Raw genomic sequence first — 18,901 nt, forward strand, 5'->3', positions numbered from 1 at the left:
CCTCTTTTCTTTAGGAAATATGGTTCATTGTAGCTCTACTTACGACCCTCCACAAAATGATGTTTTTTAAAGATAGGCTTGCTATAGTTAGTTCTTGTTTCAAAGACTTACTCTTTTGAATTTTGAACGTATAGTTTCTTAGTCTATGGACTTCAATATTTTTTCTTCATTATTTCTATATTAAATGCCGAGTGTGCTCAGCTGTGTAATAAAGCATGTTGGCGGATCCTTGTTTCAGCATACCTGACCTGAGTTACTTGATACAGCTGAATTTGCATAGTGTTCTGCATAAATGTTCACCCCTTAAGTACATAGCTCTAATTTTTTTTAGGGCAGGGATTGAAATTTCAGTTTATTTCATAAGCATTACAAACACACAGAAAAACCCAAAACCCAAACAGTGTCAAGGCCTGACTGTGTTCATGTCTGTATTTCAAGGGTTATCAATGTTACACAAAAAAACGTTTGAAATGCAGTAACTTTAACTGCTTTGGCTATGTAGATTTTTGTATACCAATGAAGAAAACCAATGAGAAGCATGCCAGGTTTGTGTATTTCTTTGGACCAGGTTATCTACAGCATATGCATCACTTACATTTTGACCCATGGGTCACTTGAGGTTTAGTCTGGTATGTGTAAGTATGATATAAAGACAGGTATAATATACAGATATGGTAATATATATGTATTCAGATAAGTAGATACCCAGACATGATAAACATATAGACATAATACAACACTTGAGGGTAATGAATGTATGCTGTGTTAGGATCAATTCCTTTGTATTTTTGAGTAGCTAAAACTCATATTAGCTCAAATTAAGAAGTAAATTTGCCTTGGAGGAATAACTATTTAATTATTGGATACATCAGTTATAAAGAAAATGTTTTATCTGCATTCTGCTTGTAGGCCCTTGGTTCTAAATTTCTTAGTACAAAATAATAAAAATACTTATTTTCTGTCGTCAGTTGCTAAAAGAACTTAAAACGAGTTAAAGATTTAAAGATTTCACATAGTTTACAGATTTTCACAAGACTTTTTTTGCTTATCTTGAAATGATGTACTTCAACCATGGCCTGCATTATCGTTATTTAAAATTGAGTGCTAGAGTTCTGCTGCTCTGAACAAAGAAAGTAGAGAATACATGAAGTCTTGATAGTTTATACAATAAAGGATTAAATTAGTCTCTTGTAGATTTGTTTGYCACTCTATTGAAGACATAGCTCTTTACAAGCAATCTTGAATTTGGCTCAAAATCTGCTGATGATTGGAAAAGAGAATGCCCGAAAACAGTGTTTATAAATTCTCTCTATTTTTTACTTACTGGGTTTGTATTTTCTGTGGTCTCAGCTATTTCCTTAATAATTGACTCCTCCTCCACTTCCCCTTTCTATGTGTACTCATACTGGTTGTAGACAAATCCATGCAGATTTAGGAGGGGAAGTCCACTTTGGTTCATGCATTATCAGAAGAATTAACAAAACTCCAATGACACGATCTTTACTCTGATATAGATAGAGCTCTTCAGCTGTCTTGCACATAGAATACTTAACATTCACACCTCTGCAATTACTGCAGTAACTGTTACCATGGTGCTCCGCATTCTACTGTATATCACGTTCGTTGCAAAGAGAGGAAAGCTCATTCGCCAAGGTAACAGTATTTTTACTTCTAAATGGTGAAAATCAGATAGCCACTTTAGCATATTTTTAAATTGGATCAAGATTACTTATGATGATACATACCTTGGGATACAAAACATAGCTTGAATTCTAGATCCCAAGTTGAGTTTGCAAGTCCTTCTCTTTCGTTTTTTTCCTTGTAAAATGGAGCAGATCTGATATGGATGAATTKAGCAACAACAATCTTGGTATTGCACAATACAGTTTTAAAAGATTTGTTGTTTCTGAAAGAACTGTGCCTTATCTTTGTTACAGGTCTGTAACTGTCAACTTCTGTCTAATATGACGCCCAGATCTTTTGGTGATGCCACATGCAGCACTGACTAGTACTAGAAAATGGAAGAGGTCTCAGAATAAGGTATGTTTCCTTTTTTCTGTAAGTGCAGGATTTGGTGAAATTCTCCTTAGTTACTTTTCTACTTAATAGAAATGAAGTTGAATAGGTATTTAAGACTCCTAAAGTTTGGAGAAGTGTTGCCAATCTCACACTTACTGCTGCTATTATTTGTTTTTACCTTTAAATTTGTTAGCAGAAGGTATGTTCAAAGTATCACCATTGCACTGCAGAGAAAAAGATCGCTTATGATCCACAATAGAAACTAGGAAAGAAAAGGATATATTTGAATCACTATTACTACTTGTGAGAAAAATTAGTGCCTGTACTATCAATGATTTCCATAATTGATGAAATTCATGGCTTGTAGTTTTAAAGATCATTGAAATAGCAGAACAAAATGCAGAGGTATTGGMGTGGTGCATGCCTTTAAAGTGAGAGTATTAAACTTGCTCTGTAATGCTATCATCATCTTTGTCATACAATTTTTCTGTTTAAACATACTTTATAGGTACTGTTCTCCTGTGCTTTTGTTGCTTTCATCTTCTTTCTTGATGTTTCTCTCTCTCTCNCTTAAATTCTGTTTCTTTGCATAAAATGAGCTTGAAAGAGCGAATTGGATCTAGGAAGTCAAAACTGAATATATATGAAAAACTTAGGACTGGGGAAACTGGGGAATAGACTTTGGTTTGGAGAGAACTCTGGTGAGCAAACCCTGAAGAAAGACTATAGTGTAACTGCARAAGAATGACAATGGAGGGGACAGTTGTGTAAAATACAATGTTTTGGTGGGTCCTGGTTCCACTTCACCTCAATTTGTCATGAATTTTAGTGGATTCCTGTGTGTTGGTATCTACCTAATACAGCAATTAATGTATCCAAGTGTTGTAGTGTGCTATAATATTCTTTCATTTATCTCATGATTTTGTTCTAATTCTTGGGAATCTTGTGAATGCTACCTGTGATTGAAACTATACTCTGTAGTCCATGTGCCTGTGTTGTCAGTAATAATGTATCTTAATCTGCACTTTATAGCCAGTGTTYTTTCCTACTAGAATGCTTTCATGAGAGCAATTTTGGGAAACATTTTGCCTAGTATTTGTTCACATCATCCCTGGTCAAAGTGCAATGTAATGAATAGAGATACTGTCTAAAGACATTGGTTYAGTTTACTATTTTCTCACAGGTAAAAGACATATTCAGGTAAATGTTTATTACTTAAACATGGGACAGGCAAACACACTGCCTGCGGCAGACCCACAGCCATCTGGAATGGCAGTGAACCCTTGGCAGGATACCTCAGGGTATGCAAAATGCACTAGCTGCCTATGGTTAGGAGTTGTGTCCTATGTGTTAGGTATCTATTGCAAGAAATCATAAAACTGAACTAATTCAGTCAGTATTTGTGAAAGRTCTTAGACTTGACCTAGATGGTAAGGCATATGTTGTAAGCTGGGGTACTTGAAAATCTGCAAGGAAAAAAGGGTTGAAATGAAGCAAGCAAGGCAACCAGTAGTAAGAAGTAGGATAGTAGAGGGCCTAATTAATCTTATTTTTCCCATTGATTACTTTTTGTACTCCATGGGTTAGTAACTAACCACTTGCTAGAGAGCAATGTCTTTTCTGAGTTGTTCTGCCATTCATTATTTCATTATTACAGAAGAAATGTATTAATTGCTCTATGCTGTACTGCATCCCCTCATTGTGTATGAAATGGGAAAATGTTACGGCTGGTATCTGACATGTGGAACTAATTTGCCTCCATTGGAGTTCAGGGAGAGGTCTTGGCTCTTGCAGTGGGGGAAAACATGACGAATTATAGGCACCTTGCTTCATAATGCTTCATTTTTGACCTCCATTTGTGATGATAAACTATGAATAAAATATAGAGATCATATCCTGGCCCCACTGAAATCAGTAGGAGTTTTTCTGGTAACTTCAGTTAGGCCATGACCCTGGGAATCTCTGTTGGCTCCTTGTGAAGGATTTCCTCTATTCATGCCTCTAACTAGACCTCCTCTGAGGACTTAGTTTTTAATATTACTACCAAATCTGCTTCTTAGGTAATAATTGTCTTTTATTGAAGTTTATTTGTAGTTGATTTGTGGGATTCAATGGTCAGAGGAAAACATATTTCTATACATATGTTTTTCTATCCTTAAATAGGATGGTATTCTTAGAGGTAATTATAGGCTGACTTTCAGGAAATACTATCTGATAAAAACAGAGAAAGGACTTTGGAATAATTTCCCAAAGGATGGGGTGGCAATTCTATAGGTAAGAGACGAAATAAAACTATCCTGCTTGCTGAAGGCTATAAAATGGACTGCAAGAAAGAAACCTGAACTCTGAGAGGAAGGACTAGGTCACTTAATAGGTCTTTAATATTACCAATTTCTAGGATCACAAACTCTTGCCTTGAGTGTATTGTGGATTTTCCATTACCAGGTGTTCATGATTTGCTAAGCTTATTTTTCCCTCATGGATGGAAAAGTGATTTTTAAATATTATTCTTGCTTTAAGTAATAGATATTCAACTCTTTCACTCTCCTGTAGTTGGTGCACGTGTCACTAACAGGTCATTCATGACTTATAACACATTCTATAAAAGAGCATCTGAATTCTTTTCTGTTATGTAATTATTCTTTCCCATCAGCTGATGTTCTGGTTAACTGCTATTGCTATACCGCATTCCCCTCATTGGATAGATTAAGTGAAGACTGTATTAAAGCTATTGTTTGAAACATGAATGCTACAGCAAAACATTTTGTGATTCTGGGATATTTTCTTAAGGGCAGCCACTAATTGGTTTGAAATCAGGACCAGATACAAAATGCTGAATGTGAATTAAAACAGTTAGCACTGCAGAGAGGATGGGTGGGGGGGGGATTAAGATTGCCTTCACCATGGAGAAAACATGATGTCTGTCTACCATGGGTGTTGCTGGACTTAACTCTGTGTTCTCTTACCAGTGCCATGGCTTGTTACCATCTCTGCTTTGTTGTTAGATATCTTTAGGACACTGATGTTGTATGCAGGTGTGGTTATGTAAATAATAGTAAAAAATGTTTAATCTTGCTAGCTCCTATTACTTTTTGATTCCCACACTGCATCAGTATTAAACCTTTGCTTTGGTAATTAACTTGCCAAAGGATACTACTAATTGAACTGAAAGGATACCAAAAACAAGACCCTAGTGTTCTTCTCATCACAGTTGTCCCAGATTTTCAAAGTATTTGAAGTGCCCTGGAGGCAGATAATCTTAAACTAATTTGCAAAGGAGCCAATATAAATATTTTTTTTTTTTTTAATTCAAGATTTCACAATGATAAGAGTGTTTGATGGGGGAAAAAAGGGATTCAATGCAATTTGTAACTTGGAGAACATAATACATTTGCCTTCTCTTCTGTATAATACAAAGAGTTCATATGTTACACAATGTTCATTTTTAATTAAACATTTTATCATCGCACAGCCTTTTATTGACATTCCTCATAATAGAGCTGATAAGATCTTGACCTACTTTTCAATAAAGCAATGTATAACTCAATATTCTGGCACATACTGTTCCCTTCAGAATTAAACACACAATTTTCTGATTTAATTTAAAAATCTTATGTACTTTWATTCACATTTATTTCCTTTAACTTCTCAGATTTATGCACTTGCATGACTTGAGCAACTTGGGTGCAACTGTTTCTTGGTGTATTACTTCTGTTTATTTGAGCTTTTAACTAGCTGGACCATTTTATTGACTCTTTCCTCCTTTCCTTTGTTTCCTTTCTAAAATTTGCAGTAAAAAGTGATTTATCACCTAATCTTGTTTCCTACTGCACCTATTAAGTCCAATTTTGATTAGCTGCATTAACTTTGCTCCCTTCTACCTTAATCATGTGGTTATAGAGCTTCTGCTATCACTGAAATTCCTTCAGATACTTCATGAGATTCATGATGATTTCTGAAGATGTTCCCAAAGATGAACTGCAAAGCTGATCCCTGTAAGTAATCTCAAAGAGCCCTGTGATGTAGAGCTGCACATGCAACAAAGGTCCTGCATTTAGCCATACTGATAAGCAGCCCTACAGTCTTGCAGGATTTCCTTAATGTAGTGGAGCAGTGGATGGGCAGCAGGCATTTGTTTGGCTTATTTCTGCAGTTGGTCATGGTGGCTGCTGTGGTGCCTGCTGGAGACAGCTCAGACAAAGCAGAAGATGGCTGTGAGGCAGCATCAAGCAGGGATATGCCCCAGACCCTTTTCCATAGTCTGTTGCTTCCTACATTAGGTTTATCATGTCAGAAATGGAATATTCCTCTACATTTGATACCTGGGATTCCTTACCACTTTGCTGCAACCAGTCACTCYTCTTTCCTTTAGGACAGGAAAGCCCTCCAGATTCATCTAAACAGGATTTCCCTGTAGAAGATAATGACATCTGCTTACCTTCTGGTAGATCCTGAACATCAGGTGTTGCAGAATGTACACTTGTCTCCTAACTTTGTGCACTATCAGCTTTCTCAGATGATAACCACTCAACTACCCTACACTTCTTTCTCATGCTTCAGAAAATCAGTTTTGTGTATCTGGTGATCATCCTTGTCCTTATATCCCAGATCTGTCATTGTTCAGTGTAAAGGTATATTGATTTTATCYGCTAATTTTGAGATAATTTAATGAACTCATTTGAAAATACCTAATATATCACAGACRAGACAGAACTGAATTGCAGTTATTTAAAAACTAGGGAATGTAAAGCTTTTCCATTGAAGATGCATACATCCTCAAAGATTTCCACCCTTGCCTTTTCATCATAGCAAAACTTAAAGATGGTATAGGACCTTTGAGAGTGTAGGAAGTTACTATATGCCAAACAGGAATCTTTCAAAATTCAACCTTTCAGGATTTTTTGTTGTCACAGAGACCTAGATCCTCAAGGACAGATAGGTATATTTAGTTAAATAGATACCAAATGCTTCAATGAACTAAACCTAAATTTGTGATTTTGTTCTGATTTTTTTCTTTGGGACTTTCTCTCCCAACTCCTCTTCACCTCCTCCCCCTCCCCCCCCCAAAAAAAAAGCCTCCAGGAAAATGGGGGTTATTGGAAGTTTATAATTTTGTGTTCCGATTCTTTACTTGTTGGGACAAAGAAGTGTGGGAGAGCCTGGAAAGTATGAAAGTGTATGACTTTAAAGAAACAGAGCATTGTATTTTGTTAATTTTTCTGGAAGGTAACTGCTTAAGGAAAAACAAAAAAGAGTAACTCTAACAGGAAAACACAGATAGGGTAGTTATAGTGGTAGCAGGCTCCATCTCAGCTCCAAGCTGCAGACCAGTGGAGAGAAAACACAATCAGGGGGTGCCTGGGGTCCTTAGRAAGCTGTCAGCACAGGTGCTAATAGCCTTTCCTCTCCACCATTCCAGCTGCTGCCAACCAGATTTACTAGATTAAGCTAAACCAGGTAAATGCCAGCAGAACTGTATGACTTTGTTTACCATGCAAGGATATCATTGATGCAGTAAAGGTACAGAGCCTTGCCATCCCCAAATGAGGAGGTGGAAAGATGCATGAGAAAATGAAAAAGCTGATAAATTGCTTAGTTATATATCCATATATAACTAACATCCCTGAAAGCTCACATGAGCCCCTTAGACCTAGGTTATATCAGACAAAGCTGCCCATTACATTGGAGACACTGGGAATTGCTATTTGAATAAAGATACACACTTTTAATCAGACTACTCAAGCAGACAGACTCCATGTATGCATAGGAGGACCTAGCCCTTCAGAGGGGCYAAGGAGGCTGCTCAGGAGCATGTTGATCTGCAGCCCAGACTAGGCAGTCCTGCAGACTGACCGGAAAAGGCAACATGTGGGTATTTTAGTTTTTTGTTTTTTTGTTTTGGGAGGCTTTGTTGTTGTTGTGTGTTTTTGTTTAATTTTGTTTTGTTTTGTTTGCCTGAGGTGGCTGATGAGACTGTGCGAACCAGGAGGGTGGCTGGCATCTTCACAGATACATTGATACGGTTTTTCCCCAAGCATTCTGCTACTAGTTATTCTCTAGGTTTTATAAAGGGCCTTTAGATTCAATAAAAGAAGGTCTCGAGTTTTATACATACTTAAAAGAAGAAAACAAAATTTCTGCTGTATTTGCAGCTGAACGTTTGTGGGAGATTTGTAGGAAGATTTTTTTTCCCTATTTTAAGAGAGCAGCAGAAAATAAAGTAAAAATACTTAGAGAAGAATGAAAACTTTGAAATCTAATCCTAATGACATTAATGTAAAYTTTGATAATATAAGTAAAGAATCATATTTTGAAATGCACCATGTAGTAGTAGTACTTATGTTTTCATAAGTATCACCTTAAAAATCGAAGTTGAACTGTGCTTTTTACTGACAGTACTCACAGAAGTGCAAATACGTATTTCTGCAATGAGAAATATTTTATAAAAATTAGCTTAGGTGGCAGTGGTTTTACAGCAAGTAATGATGTTCAAAAGATGTGTCCTTGCCAGAGGGAAGGTGAAAGTATGGTTTAACTAAATCTGTAATCTCATTTCAGATCTGCATTCAAATTTATGTGTAAGTTTGTATTCAAAATCCACTGCATAGATCATGTTCTTTACATTATAAGAACACTACATAACCTGGGACAGTTAGCAACCACATGTAAGTACAAATCAGCTATGGGAAGTACCACGTAAGACCAGAATGACCTAGATAGGTAGTTCTGAGTTTGAAGCATGCTGATTTTTCTAAAACTCATGAAAATTTACAACCACTTTATGTAAATTCTCATTTGCTTTTATATACTCTTGAGATTGGAAAAGATCAGATATAGGAATAATTTGTTTTCTAGTAGTCTTTTCTGCTTGCTTGTGCCTTAAAAAGAGAGGAGTTATGTAGTATTGTTTTTTTCTGTGCATAATTGTTTAATAYTTCAGATTTTACTGAAAGGGAAGTCTGTTGGCTATGTGTTTTGGTTATATTCATTTCCTTAAGAATTGATGTTTTGTTTATCAGCCTATTATCTGAGAAAATAGTGGTTAATACTACATATTAGAGAATATTGTTGCAATGTTATAAATGCGTTATTTGAAATGARTGAATAAGCCATCTCTCGTTGATGTTTTATTGTGGTATACCCATAGCAAATCTTACTACTTTATAGAAAACAGTTTATCAGCTCAAGAAGCAAGATAGTTAATTGTTACTATACTCATATCAGATGCTCATAAATTCAAAAAGGCTTTCTACTAGCTGATGCTTAAATTATTAATATGGACATTTAGGGTGTACTGTTAAAAAAAAAAACAAACAGTAATCAGACTCCTTTTAGCTCGGGGACTGAGATATAGAGAAGACCTAGAATATGTATTTATAATGTGAATTAGGAAACAGGTGCTGAGGGAAGCTGACTGTTTACTTAAGGCATTCAGCTAGAATGTGGAAGATGCAAGCTTAATTCCAGAATTCTGTCACATTTTTTCCTCTTCAGTAACACCGGGTGGATACCTTAGTCTCCTAGGAGGAGATAAGTGAGAATTTTGCTGGATTATGTAGTAGAAGCTACATTTCAGACTAGATTCCTCATTTATAGGAGGAGGTCAATTTTCTGTCATTTTTTCCTGTTCTTTTCCACTTAGCTTTATTTTGGGGCAAAATCCTGTTAGATTTTTTTTTTTATTATTTTAAATTGGATAAAGACCACAAACTTTAGTCTTTCCATTCTTTTGGGGGGAATAATGATGCAAGTGAGTCAAAAAGGATGAAAATATTTATATTTGCTGACAGAACTTTAAATTTTTAGCTAGCTCCAAGGATATATATTTTAAGTAGGAAAGAATTATACAAAAAATACAGATGTTTTGACCAAAAAAATACCAATGAAAGGACACTAAACTATTTCCGTTACAGTATTTCCAATGGTCTTTATAGAGGTTCCTGTAGAGTAGAAAAGATTAAGTTAAGGTTATAGTCAATATGCGTTTAAAAGGGTTACACTTAACATAGTGAAGTGTGTACTCTCCATAGTATTGATGCATGATACAGCAATTTTACGGAACTTTTTGCCATGAGGTTCTGCTCTCTCATGTATCCGCGTGCACACTGAATTGCAGGTCTGGTCTGGCTTTAATGAAAGAACATTCTTCCGCTTTGCAGTTGCTCTTAGTTGTTGTATTTAGTGCTCTGATATGGCAGCTGTCACTGTATCCATAAAATATGAGTGAGCATCAATAATCTATCCAAGAGAAAGGAGTTTTAAGGAGGTATTTGAATGAGAAGAGGATGACCGTACAAAAAAGGAACCAGAGTTCTCTGAGTATAAAGGCATCAGAGAGAAAAGCAGAACATCATTTGAGTGAAAAAGACTTGTAAGCATCTTGTCACGTATTTAGATGATACATTAAAATTACAACTTTCGTACAGCAATCAGCGTGTTCTGTACGTGTGCTCCTACTGGTTTAATAAAGCTATCTGCTCTTCCTCTTCTCCCAGTGCAGCTCTTCAAATAATCATAGCATGAAACCAAAGCCATGAATGCTCACCAGTCATAGATTCCATGGAAAAAAAGCTAAATGTAGCAAGTATTTGCAAGAGTAGTTGCACTGAAAGTCCCATCTGAACAAATCATTTAAACTGATCCAAAAGTAGGTTCCTTCGGCAATTACAAGCATTTGTGGAGAATTATCAAAAAGGAATTAGCTTTTGTCACCATAGGTTGGGCTACCCAATCAGGAAAAGAGAGGACTATTTTGTGAATTAAGTGACTGGTCATGCATTGCAAATAACGAATAGTGATTGTTCATATCAGCCAGTTTAAAATCCTGACATAGGGTCAAATATGTTTGCACACATTGTTCAAGGACTTGTGACTAACAAAGTAATTAATAACACCCATGACTATTTGCAGACACCTGGTGAACAGATTTAAGAGCTCAATCTATTGGTTATATTTCTCAAGGAGCAATTCAACTAGCTCTAGCCAAAAATGTGTAAAATCAAGCCTAGAACAGAAACTGTTTTATAATGTCCTAAAAATGTCCATTCTGCAATACACCTGTTGCAATATGTCCATTATTGATTTTTCCATGAATATAGCATACAATGGATTCTGCACTCAGTCCTATAATGCCCCCAGTCCAAACCAGCAGAACCGTCAAATATTTGCATTATTTTTAATTTTTTTTTTTGACTGCGAGATCCTGACTCAATATTCTAATGATATTCAATAATGATTCAGCCAAGTGCTATTCAGAGGCAGGCAAAGGTCTAGTCCTCTTTTCTAGGAGTTTGTACTTTGATCCCTGTCCTTACTCGGAGGAGTAGTTATTTTTAAGTCAGTGGGCAGAAGAGGAAGCTGGACTGCAGTGCTGGGCGGGATTGGTCCCAGAGACACAGCTTCCATAGAGCTTTTCTCTTCCAGTGACTATTGCAAACAGAAACATCTTGCCGTTCTGGGAGGAGGAAGAGGAGGAGGGAGTGGAGGCTGGGACTGGGAGCAGGCAAGACTCAGAACCACAAGATTTTAAATTCCATCATATATTTAGTGCTGTTATCATTAGTCCAGGGCTGATGTGCTACTCTAAAGGGCAAGTACGAACTGCAGAAAGCTCTCTGGGTTGTTGTATTTCCCACAGGTTTTACCTGAATACCATTTTATACTTTGTCCATTCCTGCCCTTCCCCCCCCCAATTTTTTTTCTGAGGAAGGAGTAAAGTGGGGGCTACTTGGTTAGAAAACAGCTGCAAGCTGCAGACATTTAGTTTGTAAATCTTTGTAAAATCTTTAGTCTCTCTTTGGCTTTTTGTTCTGTAATTGATTACTAGCACCCCCTTTAACCCACCTTAAAGGGCAAGCAGGAAACTCATGTTTTCGTTCATCAGCCCATCCCTCTGAAAAGCGTTCAATATTAAAACAGTTTGCGAGGAGCAAAGGCAGAAGAAACAAGAGGCCCAGTTAGACCGTGGCAAGGTTAGGAGATGCATGTCTGACGCCTGCAGCAAATATCGGCTCTTGTTCCTGTACAGTTTTTGCATGGGAAGACCAAGTTAATTGGGGTATGGCTCTGTTCTTTCCTTTATGTGTGACCTTTTATTATCTCTGTGGCCCTGTAGTTCAGGCAGTGTCATAAAGCTGTGGGAAAGTCTTGCAGCTAGTGTTATCAGCTGTTGGAAATTAACTTTAAAAATGAAATATCTGTGTTTCCTTTTGCCTGAAGGTGTCTGGGAGTCTGTAAACGGCTACAAAGGTGCAATTATTGTGGTTGTGATTTTGCTGTAGCTATCGGGGTATTGCTTGTGTGTCTTTTTCCCTTCTTTCTCTCTCCTCTCTCTCCCTTCCCCCCCCCCCAACCCACCCTTCTTTTAGTGCAAGCTGTGGGCTGGCAATCAGGTGTTGTGCTGGGGGAGGGGGGTTGCTTTTGGAGGGGGGGGGGGTTACATGGCATAATTCCCACGAATGTAGGAGGAGGATGAAAAATTTTGTTTTTCTGAGCTAGAGGATTCTCTGCATGACTTCCCCACTGATGGGATCATGTGCTTTCAGGCTGAGATTTTATTAACAATTCAAATGGAAATTGAGGGCACAGGAGGAGCAGATTCTCACATAAACTTGATCTGTCCATGAATGCAGTTCTCTGTTTGCCCTGACCCTGCATGGCTTAAGACACTGCCTGTGAGGCCAGAGTGCCAGACACAAAGAGCGAAATGAAAAGCAAGCACATTCCAGTAGTCTGCACAAAGGCGATGGAGCAGTTTTTAGCAGCCTCCCCAGAGAGAGATCTTATCTCCGTGTGGCTAAAGCCCTTTAGCRTGTTTATTTGTACTCTAGCACCCGAGGTTTATAAATTGATATGGATGCCGATTAAACGCTCCCAAGTTTCCCCAGCGAGGCGTTTTGGGGGACACGGTGGCGTTCCGCAAATATTTCCTTTACTAAATATTTACAAGTATCTATCAAAGCGTGGCTCAGTTTTCCTGATGAGCAAATGCAGGCGAGTGCCGCAGGGGAAAGGTACTTCAGCAAGCGCATTCGTCACCGGCTGTGCGAGAGTTTGGCTAAACTTCGACTTGGGAACGGGCCGCCTGGTCTTAACGTCCGTAACGCGCGGCGGCCTGAACCCGGCGCGGGACGTTTGCTCTCGCCAGCGCTCGGGAAGGTTGCTGCCGCGTAGCTGGAGCAATGAAAAGGTTGCGCAGGCTCGGCTGACCTTGCGCTGCGCGGGCAGCAGCCCCCAGCGCCCGCTGGGGCCGGGCCAGGGCAGGATGCGAGAGGCCACAGGCTGCTGCGGCGGCAGCCGCGCTCCGCCAATGGCAGTGGGTGATGCTGCTCGCCGGGGCAGCGCGGGCTGCGACRGAGCTGGGAGAGGAATGACGGGGTTTTTGCTTGTGTTTTTCCTTGCTTGCCATTCCGAGAGTGGAGGTAGGAACATGTCAGCTAGGGACATGTCCCAGGTTACTCTTGGCGGCATCTAAAYGCTGGAGATACCTTAAGCGAACTATTAAACGTTGATGCTTCTGGCTCCCCTAATCAGCCTTCCTTTTATAAAAGGTCTCTACAGCTGTAGGAAAAACATAAGTAAATAAATGTTTTGATTCTGGTACCAAATTACAGAATCTCACACTTTTATTGCCCCAATTTTGCTTATTCTCAGCCAAAATAAAAGACAGGAAAAAAAAAAAAAAAAGACCCCCCCCCCAAGCCAGCAATTTTTAGATAGGAAATCATAACCATATGTTTTTCCATTTTTATTAAAGCATTTAAAAGTTTCAAAAACTTTTGATACTCCTTAAAGTAGTTCAATTAGTGGAAAGAGACTASCAAAGGATATTGATTCAAGCGGTTTTGTTCCCTTAATTTTATGGGGGTTATATTATCCAAAATTAATGGTTGTACTTAGGCAAATTGTCAGTAATTGGTGACAAAATTGCTTTATTGCTTTTCTTTCATTTGATGCTAATTAATGGCCCTACATTATTAAGTACAAGCCTCTTCTGCATTTCTCCTTCTCTATAAATATTCTTAGTGGTAATGTGTCAGAGTAAACTTTCTTTTCCATGTATACAATAATTGCTTTATAGAAATGTGATAACTAGCAGATTTCTGGCATAACTTTTCCCAGAAATAATTTAAATGTTATTTGCTCAAGAGCATGAAGTCATTTTGATATGAAGGTATACACTGRTATTATGAAGTGTTAATTGATTCATGTGGTGCAGCGTTAGTTTCTTGTATCAAAATACTTCTTAGCAACTTATCCAGCAGTTACTTTACAAAATCCAGCCTTTCTTTAGTTTTAAACAGTTAAAACTCCCTGCCTCATCTCCGATGGAGTTTTACAGTGTGTTGGATGAAACAATTCCCTTTCAGTGCACTAGAATAACGCCATAGAATTTGTCATAATATTTTGCACCTGTTAATGAAATTGGTGTTTGACACAGAGCAGTTTTTCAAGTAATATTTTTTCAATGCTATGTAAACATTTTTAAATCTAGAATAAATGCAGTAAGTAAAAGCCAGTTCCAGTTTCTTACATAAGTACTATGGAAAAAACAGTTTTTGTGTGTGAGCATGGGTGTGGGGGAGTTGTTTTTTGTTCCCTAAGAATTTATAAACAAAAGGGTAATGAAAATATATTACAAAAATATAAATTATTGAACACATACCAGAGTAGAATAGAGAGGGGAAGGAGGTATATATGAGTTAAGCGAGTACAAGAAAGGAATTTTGATGGTGATGTAACAATAAATTTTAAAAACAAAAAAGCAAAGAAAGCTTTTTAAGAAAAGGTATTGAAAGCCCCAACTATTTGAAAACAGAGGAGGAAATAGTTAACAGGCTTTTATAAATAGTTTCAGAAATTATATTTATTTTCCCTGTTGTATAAACCTGTATTACAAAWGTCAAGGAGAACTGTATCTTTCAGTTCTCCAGGTACAAGTTTGTTCAATGTCTCTGTGGTCCTTAGCTAAGTCCTACTTATCTTTAATATTAGTTATCATCTTTAGGTTTTCAAAAAATGACTTCTCRTTCCTTTAAGTGTTTATGTTCTTGTTTTATCATCTATTGTGTTAAAAATGGATTTTAAAATTGTGTTTAAATTTATACACATTTCACGCATTTTAAGATGGTAGGCTATTTAAACTAAGCGTTAGAAGAATTACAGTTTTTATGAACAACTTCATACCTCTTTTTGGTATGTTAAATTGTTTGGTATTTGCTTTCCCCACCCCCCAAAGCATTGGTTGAGAAAAAGAAAAGAGAAACTTCACATCTGGAGTTAAAAGTGTTTATTTATTGTTACATAAGTGCTGTTTCTTGGATTAAGGAAAACAGTGAAACAAGATCCTTGGCATGCTGGATTGTTTAAAATTTGTTGAAGTTTTTTTTTAATTTTTTTTTAAAATGTGTTTTAGTTATGAAAACTTCTGTGACAGAATAGAAGTGCACCGGTAATTCTGAACTCTGTCCCATCCCAGATTTCCAGTGAGAGCCTTGTACTTCCACTTGTTTGGAATATATGTAAATGATTGTATTTCAAAGGCAGCTGAGAGAAACTAGCTCTTTAGGGTCTTTGCAAAGAATGATAAAACAGTCTGAGCTGTTCTTAGTCAAGTATTTGTAGGTGCAATCTGCCCCAGCAGAAAGGCAGCAGATTCATGTTTGCATATGTTGCCACCTGCATTCCTTAASTGGTATCTTCACGCATATACTATTTCTTTGCTCTTTTGTGAACTYTTGAGATCTTTGGTCCTCCTAACTGTAACTCTGATTTGTAAGTGTGAGTGTATGTGAGAGGGTCCAACCCAAATATTTGGGCTTCCGCTGTCTATAAATGGCAGCGGTTTAGTCACATACCCCCCTGAGGGGTGCGCCACGCGCTCCTCTTCAGCGGTACAGGGGCAGTTGTAACATCGCAGGTGCAGCGATGAGAGGGCTCTTAGCGTGCTCCTAGCGAGCCATACCTGGCGCCAGGTACGTTGGAGCTCTGCACCGTCATACGTGCGTGGGGGAGCGTGTGTGTTTGGGGAGCATTAAGCCATTACAGCAGCAAGACTGATGTGGTTCAATGTGGGACAGGTGGGAGCTGCTCCTGTGCAGCATCGTTGGCTGCACCGGCTGCTCCTGGAGCGYGATCCCACATGCTGGAAACTCAGAGATGGGTGCAGGCTGTGCCCATGTTTCCCTGTGGGCACCAGCCCTGCAGTGGAAGGGGTTAGAGGAGTGCCCTTCTGCCAGATTTTTGTCCCTCAACTGTCTGTTGAAGCAAACTTTAGTGGAAAGAAGGGGGCCCATAGCTGCATGCCATATGCACTCATGTTTCAATTCACCAGTTGAAGGGAAAACTCAAAACAAAAAAACCCCTAAACAATTAAAAAATGTGCAGTCCTAATCACACGGGAGCACAGGTCACTCACTTTGATTTCTGCATTTTCAAAAGACAGCRAAGATGAATCATTTCCTGATAGAGTAGATAGTTTTCTGCCACCTTAAATGTGGGACGTGTCCACTGATTTTATGGAACTGAGGAGTTGCCTTCCAGCTGGGACAGCCGGGGATACCCACTGTCCACCAGCCTTGCTTTCAGTTTTTGCAGTGTCTGCCGGTGTTTAAGCAAAGTCGGACATGTCTAGGGAAGACCTTGGTGCCCGTTTATGGCAGGCTTCCTCATCTGTTGTGAGCGCATATGTGCATGTGGTACAAAGTAGCCCCTGGAATGACACAGTTGGGAACTCTGTCATGTAGGTCATTAGGAGGGAAAAGTTAGACAGCTGTAAATCGATGGTAATGAAGGGTTAGATTAGAAGACATGTATCTGTTTATTAGTTGTGGTGAAACATAGACTGGCTTGATCAAAAATTTCTTCTAAGCCTCTGAAAAACTTGCCATATGGATAGAAATGGTTGAGCAAGCCCTGTCTTCATATTGAAACGTGATGAAGTTTGCAGTTGCTTTTGGAAAACCCAGATCTTGTAAGTGTACTTCAAAGTGAAACAGAAGTAAGTACTTGTGCTCAGAACTGCCCTGTATTTCTTATAGCATACTGGGGAGCTGTCTTCAGGTGATGTGTATTACATTCAGCATAAACGGTATATATGTGTACTTGCTGCATTTCGTCAGCTTCTGCCTGTATTTCTCGTCTTGTGGTGTGAGCCGAGGAAGGGGAAGGGAAGAAGCCTATTCCACTTGACCCCCAGCTCTGCAGTGCCCAGTTTGGACACGGAGAGTGTTACATGCTTTCCCTGGTGCCGTACAGTGGGCACCAGAACAAAATGCCTACGGTAAGCTCTGTTTGCTCTCCTTAGCAATGCAAGGACTTCCTGAGGGCTGTTCACCCTTTTTAGTTACCCAGATCGGTAYCTGAATTGGAAGGCTGGTTTCCGCAGGCTTTCTCTGCTCTCAGCAGAGGAGCTTCTCCCGTAGATGGTCTYAGGAGCTGTGTTCAGTACCTTCTTTTGAGTCTCACTTTTACAGAGGTCTGTCTCTCACTAGTGATGTAAACACCCAGTTGATTTATCTCCCTGGAGCTGTGGTTTTAATACTATCCAGCTTACCTCCCCTCAGTGGGAGCTGCTGACTTTTCTGCCAAGTTATATGACAGTCATATGCATTTAATATTTTCTATATTATAATAAGGCATTATCTCCAGTAGGGGGTAAGATATTTCACCTCTGATTTCTGTGATTGGAAGGTTTTAATGATACCATAGTCATCTTCTGCTTTTAATCATTAATTCTCTGAGGAAAATTTATTTATCTCGGTAAGTTCTGAATGGTCTAGGTGAGTATTACATGAGGAGATGGTCAGAAATAGCAGAAAAGCTATTTTACTTTAATTCTTCTGCTGATAACTCAGGATGAGATACTGTTTTTAAAGATGAAAATATACAATAACCTTTCAATATACCTCCAATAATACTACATTTTCATTTGGTGATCATTAGAGAGTAATATGAGGATATATACACTTCCAAAGATCATGCTGTTACTTTGGTATAGTATTGAAAATGAATTCTCTGAATCTGTTGTATAAATATACTTTCTAAAAAACAAAAGCAGTAGCAACAAAAACTGCAGTTTTTCATGCATAAATTTGCTAAATAATGATCAATTAGGAAATCTTTTTAATTTAAGAAGTCATATGAGTCTCTCAGCCTCATCCCTCCAGCCAAGTTGTTGATACAGGAAAAAAAAAGAGAGGGGGRAAAAAAAGCTGTTCTAAGACTAAGCATGAACATAATAATGCAGAAACAATGCAGTGTAGTCAACCAAGCATGAAGAATTATCTATTGAAGTTAAGAGGCCAAATGTCTCATCAGTTGGATTTTAATAATGCCTGGCAGAAGTGCTTGTACTTGTACAGCAATTGTTTTAATATCTAATTGAGTTCCAAGCTGAAATATGACAGCCTGTCTTGAAACATGAAGAGAACATTTCCTGTGATGCAATGTCTAAGCATTTCTTTACGTACTAAACTGTGACTAGAAAATTGGTAATACTTGTGATTTCAGATTCCAGGAGCCTTCTAATTATGCATAACTAAGGCTGTATCCTGTTCAGTCTTGCTATTGTTAACTCTTTCCTCTTCCTGTCTTTATAATTCATTTTGTTTACCATATTCATTTATTCATTTGATGCAGCTTTTTCTTTCCCCCTTTTCCCCCTTTTCCCCCTTTTCCCCCTTTTCCCCCTTTTCCCCCTTTTCCCCTCTTTTTCCTTTTTTTTCTTTTTTTCCTTTTTTTTTTCTTTTTTTTCTTTTTCCTGTTAGCTGTTTGCATTGCAGACTTTCATTTGCTATGTGGTTAACAGAACGTGGCCCCAGTTTTGGGGGAACCTAGTTACAACTTCAGTATAGACTTTAAATATAAAAGTGACTCTAAAGCC

The 18,901-nt window shown here is 38.2% G+C and overlaps 1 long non-coding RNA gene across 19 annotated transcripts in view; it reads left to right on the top strand.

The window, feature by feature from the left end:
• The window catches only part of LOC146587860 (uncharacterized), a 359,490-nt gene that overhangs the window by 50,463 nt on the left and 290,126 nt on the right, over nt 1-18,901 (top strand). For 17 of the 19 annotated variants that reach the window (XR_014897548.1, XR_014897547.1, XR_014897549.1 and 14 more), the window contains one exon: nt 1,938-2,040. The exons of 1 other annotated variant lie outside the window; for it this stretch is intronic. This is a non-coding gene — a long non-coding RNA (uncharacterized LOC146587860). Of the gene's footprint in view, nt 1-1,937; nt 2,041-11,950; nt 12,077-18,901 lie in introns of those variants that run through there. One more of the 19 variants, XR_014897557.1, reaches the window with a different exon arrangement.

Source organism: Rhea americana, unplaced genomic scaffold (genome assembly GCF_003343005.1).
Source record: "Rhea americana isolate MKP2758 unplaced genomic scaffold, rheAme1 scaffold_56, whole genome shotgun sequence".
Classification (NCBI taxonomy): Eukaryota; Metazoa; Chordata; class Aves; order Rheiformes; family Rheidae; genus Rhea; species Rhea americana.